General features: G+C 40.4%; 1 pseudogene across 1 annotated transcript in view; it reads right to left on the bottom strand.

The window, feature by feature from the left end:
• LOC144219983 (casein kinase I-like) overlaps positions 1-5,714 on the bottom strand; it is a 112,883-nt pseudogene extending 107,169 nt beyond the window's left edge. Inside the window, exon 1 of the transcript XR_013331567.1 lies at positions 4,751-5,714. The product of XR_013331567.1 is annotated as a casein kinase I-like (transcript). The remainder of the gene's footprint in view (positions 1-4,750) is intronic.
• Positions 5,715-6,000: the final 286 nt, after the last annotated feature.

Raw genomic sequence — 6,000 nt, forward strand, 5'->3', positions numbered from 1 at the left:
TAACACTTGTGACAATATGGATGGATCTGAAAGACATCATGCTAAGTGAAATGTCTGTCACAAAAGGATAAATACTGTATGATACCTCTTATATGAGGCATCTAAGAGTCCAAGGTATAGAAATAGACATTAGAATGGTGGTCACCAGGGGATGGGGGCAGGGGGAACATGAGGAGTCATTGTTCAATGGGTATAAAGTTACAGTTATACAATATAGTAAGTCCCAGAGACCAGCTGTACAAAATAGTGCCCATATTTAACAGTAAGGTATTGAATACCGAAACGTTTTTTAGAAGCGTAGATTTTACGTTTTCTTACCAAGAAAAGTAGGGAGATAATGAAACTTTTATAGGTGATGGATATATTTATTACTTTGACTATAACACGAGTGCTTACATGTGTCCAAACTCACCAAATTCTATACATTAATTATGAGTGATTTTTTGCATACCAATTATATCTCAATAAAGCTAGGGAAAAAAGACAATGCCCTGGATTTGAGAAATGCCCCATAATATCAGCTATTGACATAGTTATTATTTAATACTTATGGTGTTATTACATTGTAATTTATGTTTGTTTCCATATACCCTACTATGCTAAGTGTTTAAGGACAGGGAATATATTTTAGATAAAATTTATTTTACCTTCATTTTCTCTGGTTTATATAGAATTCTTGGTTGGCAAAAATATTTTGTTGAGCACTTTTTTTAAGATTTTATTTAATTTTTTTACTATTATTATTTTAATTTTTAGAGAGAGAGAGAGCATGAGCAGGGGAGAGGGGTAGAGGGAGAGAGAGAGAGAGAGAAAGAGAAAATCTTAAGCAACAGCATGGAGCCTGATGTGGGACTTGATCCCACAAGCCTGGTTTCATGTCCTGAGCCAAAATCAAGAATAGGACACTCAACCAACTGAGCCACCCAGGCACTCCTGTTGAACACTTTTATAACAGGATTTAGTTGACCCAAGGCTTTTATTGTTTCTGTTGAGAAGTCTGCTATAAATCTTACTGTTGATCCTTTGAAAAGATTGTGCCTTTGTTCTGTTTTCAAAATGTTCTCTGTGGGGGCACCTGGGTGGCTCAATTGGTTAAGCATCTGACTTTGGCTCAGGTCATGATGCTCTGTCTCCGTCTCTCTCTACCCCTCCCCAGCTTGTGCTCTCTCTCTCTCTCTCTAAAAAAAAAATAAACACTAAAAAAAAATTTTTTTAATGTTCTCTTTGTCTCCGGTTTTCAATCTTTTTGTCTCTGGTCTTCGACATTATTATGTGATTAAGGGATTAAGGTTTGATATTTTTATTTCATTTGTAGTTTGTGGGCCTTTTTCAATTTGTGAATTGATATCTTTCAGAGATAATTGAAAACTCTTAGCCATTAGATCTTTGAATATTTCTGCCCCATTCTCTTTCTCATCTCCTTTTGGGACTGTAATCATATGTATGTTAAACCTCTTCATTGAGTCCCACATTTCTAATATTGGTTTCTGTGTTTTTTTAATTTTTTTTATTTTTTATGTCTTTATTTTATTTTGAGAGACAGAGACAGAACATGAGCGGAGGAGGGTCAGAGAGAGAGGGAGACACAGAATCCAAAGCAGGCTCCAAGCTCCAAGCTGTCAGCACAGAGCCCGATGTGGGGCTCAAACCCACGAACTGTGGGATCATGACCTGAGCCGAAGTCGGACACTTAACCAACTGAGCAACCCAGGCGCCCCTGTATTTTTTTAAAAAATGTTTATTTATTATTGAGAGAGACAGAGACAGAACATGAGCGGAGGAGGGTCAGAGAGAGAGGGAGACACAGAATCCAAAGCAGGCTCCAAGCTCCAAGCTGTCAGCACAGACACAGGGCTCAAACTCACAAACTGTGAGATCATGACCTGAGCCAAAGTTGGATGCTTAATTGACTGAGTTACCCAGGTGCCCCTATTTGTTTCTGTATTTTAAATTTTGTTTTCTCTATGTATTTTCTCTATGTACTTCAATTTGGATACTTTATATAGACCTTTCTTCAACTGGATGTTATTTTGTATGTCTATTTTTTGAGTCTCTTTATTCTGGCAAGGACTATTATACTGGATACTGAAGAGATCTCCATTATATTCAGTCCTTAAAGTGAGGGACTTTTTCTTGTGTGTTTTATGGAAGTTCAATCTTGAGACACTAAGGAAATACACTCTGGAGAAAGACACCTAACTTTCATTCCTTACTGCAATGGATTCAACAATGTGTTACCCCCAAATTTATATGTTGTATACTTCATTTCTAATATTTGGAAGTGGGGCCTTTGGGATGTGATTAGGGCATGAGGGTGGAGTCCTCATGAATGAGATTAGTACACCTATGTAAGAGGTCCCAGAGAGCTCTCTTGTCCTTTCCACCACACGAGGTTGTAGTGAGAAGTTAGCAATCTATGAACCAGGAAGTGGATCTCACCAGACACCAAATCCATTGGTGCCTTGATCTTGAACTTCCCAGCCTTCAGAACTGTGAGAAATAAATTACTAGGGTCTTTTGGGGGATTTTATGTTTTTTGCTTTTATTTTTTTAACATTTTATTTATTTCTGAGAAAAAGAGCCAGTGTGAGAAGGAGAGGGTCAGAAAGAGAGGGAGACACAGAATCTGAGGCTCCAGGCTCTGAGCTAGCTATCAGCACAGAGACCGGCGTGGGGCTCGAACCCACGAACTATGAGATCATGACCTGAGCCCAAGTTGGCCGCCCAACCGACTAAGCCATCCAGGTGCCCCATAAATTACTGTTTTTTAATAAACCACCCAGTTGGTAGCATCTTGTTATGGCAGCCTAACTGGACTAAGACACTTTCTATTTCATGGGTTATTATTCTTATGTGGCATTCATTAACATGTTTCTCTCCTTTATTATTTTCTTTTTTTTTTTAGGATTAAACTTAAGTTTAATTACAATTTTTTTTCCAAAGAAACATACTAACTCAGTGGATCCAACTTCTCATCTTTAAGACCTAGATAAGGCAATACAAAAATTCTGCTTGTTTATTGAGAAAGAGACACATAGTAAACTAACAAAGGAACTAACTCAAAATATTCTTTCTGAAGGCTGCTGAATGCCTGAAGTGAAATGTTCTAGGTCAGATGAGATTTCAATCTAATTTTAGTTCTAGAAACTGCAACTCGTGATGATCCTATTATCCTAGCTGGCTTTAGGCAAAAACTGGTTTCATTTTATATATATAAAAAAAAGAAAAGAAAATACCCTATAGATATCAGGTATAACAAGTCCTAAGTATAGAGACTACATTAGTAGGACCATTTCTCAGTGACAGTAGCTAGCTACCTACCTCATTAAGAGTTTAACACTGTGATTCGTTACGACAATGATTAAAACACTCAAAAGGGACAATTAAGTCCCAACTGAGATGTAGAGGCAAGCATCAGTGTTTGTTATCCTGAGCTGAAATTTCATCATCTAAGAACCCCCCATTACATTAAGCCTTCAACTGTGAATCCTTCCCTAATACAAAAATGTGGAAGAAAAGAATCTCAATTTCATTCCTAATAGATGAGCTGCTGGGATGAGCATGACATCAGTGAATTCTACTTCTTTAAAATTACCCTCAGATTGGAGTCTATTTTTAAATTACAAAATTATTTAAATACAATATTAAAAACATACACCAAAGACGACTAAGTTCAGACTAGAGCAGTCATTCAGAAATGAAATAATTAGAAACCAAAATTGAAACCTTACCTGCCCACCCCTTCCAGAAAGTAGGCAGGTATCAGGAGGTAAGCTCCAGAAGGGGAGGCAATGAGGGGAAATAAAAGCAAACAAAAACCAAGATACACAGGAGTTGAACGTATGGCAACAGTGACAAGAACGTACCCTAACATTTCTACTCCTTAGCAGCACCAGGAGTGCCAGAGACAGAAAGGAAACAGAGGAGCAGTTCAGTGGCAGTTGTCCCAGCTTTTTTCAAGTTGCAAGGCCTCACTGCAGAATTCAATTCCACAACGAGTCCCCAGATCCTGAATATCTGCAAGGTTCCATAAAAGAAGGCTCAAAACAAATCAAGCGTTTTAAAATTAAGAACCTATATAGTTAAATAGCAAACTAAAAGAGAGATCTGGTTTTTGACTAGGAAAGATGTGTCGAGCTTTTCAGTTATTTGACCACTTAAGAACGTAAACGAGATGCTCTGCAACTGAGAAGATAGACACTTTGGGGGCAATGCCAGATGCACCTCTGGAAATTAGATCACGGTCACAATTTTCCATTTTAAACGCTAAAGCATTAACATGCAGAAAAAATTCTTAACGCTGTTGGTCTGAAAGTCAAAATACCACCACTAACCAGATTCATAACTAAAAATCAACAAGTGTTAGGTCTAGGATTTTGGAGTGATTTGAGTATACCCTACTCCCAACGTCAAATGTTTATCTTGGAAAGGGCTAATGAATGAGTAAAAAAGATCCAGTTCTTAAAAATGACCCAAAATCCCAAGAGAAACGATATAATATATACACACATATATGTATGTACAATACATCATACATACATATGTACATACATATATGTATGAACAAGGACATTTGGGTTTAAGGTTAGTTGTCAACTTTTCCAAGGACATCTTTTTTATTTAAACCACAGAGCGAAATCTTTACTTATTTCAAAACCACCTCCGCGATCTAACAGTTAGAAATGAATGAATTACCCAATTTTGTGTTCAATTTGTTCCCTGTCACATCACTTGGTTCTTAGCTACTAACCTTTCCTGTTACTCTTGGTTTTGTCGGTTTGCTCGCCTGTGGGGGTTTGGGCCTGCTGACCCTGCGCACCTGAAGAGGCTGCCGGCTGTGCCGCTTTCTGCTTTCACAGTGTCCAATCAAATGTGTGGTCACATTGGTGGCTCAGAGTCCTGAAAAGAATGCGGAATAGCTGCCTCAGATACGTGTAGGCTTCCTCAAAGCGCAGCCCACGACAACAGTTTAAGTACGTGGCAAATTCTGCAGGAATTTACATAAAACTTCAACAGGAGTGGACATCTTTTCACTTATCTTTTCAAGTTTTGCTTTTTTGTTCAGCCTTTAGTCCTTGCCAGGGCAGGCTGGTTCTATTCAAAGGTATCAAAATATATCCTAATGATTCCATGTCACCTCGACGACTCTGTTCAATATCAAGATGCGCGCCGATGCTAGCACAGCAGGCAGTGCTGGTGAGATTTTTATCTTCTCTGTACGGTATGTGTTGCCTTGTCCTGCTGTCTCTCTACTTTCTGGCCAAATCAAAATCAATAAGGAACAACTTATTACAGTGAATTAGGCAGTTATCTGGTTTCATGTCTCTGTGTATAAAATCCTTTGCACGCACACACTCAATTCTACTGGTCATCTCGTCAGCTAACACACGTAGAGTTGTCGTTGTGAACCTTCTTGAACAGAAAGTGAAGAGGTCTTCGAGGCTGGGTCTGAGAAGACCCACAGTCTTTTTCCGGACCACACCACCGTACGTGGCGGATGCCAGCCCCACCTTGAAGAATCTTAGGGAGCTGACTCTCGTACAGCAACTGGGGATGCCGGCCTTCTGAGATTCTAGCTTCACTGGCACTTCCTCGCCGCTGGTAATGTTGATGGGCAGGTAAACGTCCCCGAAGGAGCCAGACCCCATCTTCCACAGCCGTTTATATTTCCCTCCGACAATGACTTCGGCCTTGGAGCCGCAGCTACCCGCCATCCTGAGAGGCTAAGATGGAGGCTGGGGCCAAGCCCCAGCACTTCTGAGGGGCGGACAGAGGACGCTGAGGAGGGCAGCAGGAAAGGGAAAGCGCTGGCTCTTTCAAGGCATTACAGGCCCCAGAAACGGTCAAGGGGAACCTGATGACCGCCGCTCAGTCAGGCTTCTTTCTGCCAGGCCGCAGTTGACGAGCGGGGAGCGGGGTCCCGCAGTTACCAGGCTGGGCCGCTTGTTTCTGGGCGGCCGCTGCGACCTCGCTTTCACGGCTACGTCGCGGGCTGGAAAA

This window comes from Crocuta crocuta, unplaced genomic scaffold, assembly GCF_008692635.1.
Source record: "Crocuta crocuta isolate KB4526 unplaced genomic scaffold, BGI_CrCroc_1.0 scaffold19, whole genome shotgun sequence".
NCBI classification, from domain to species: Eukaryota; Metazoa; Chordata; class Mammalia; order Carnivora; family Hyaenidae; genus Crocuta; species Crocuta crocuta.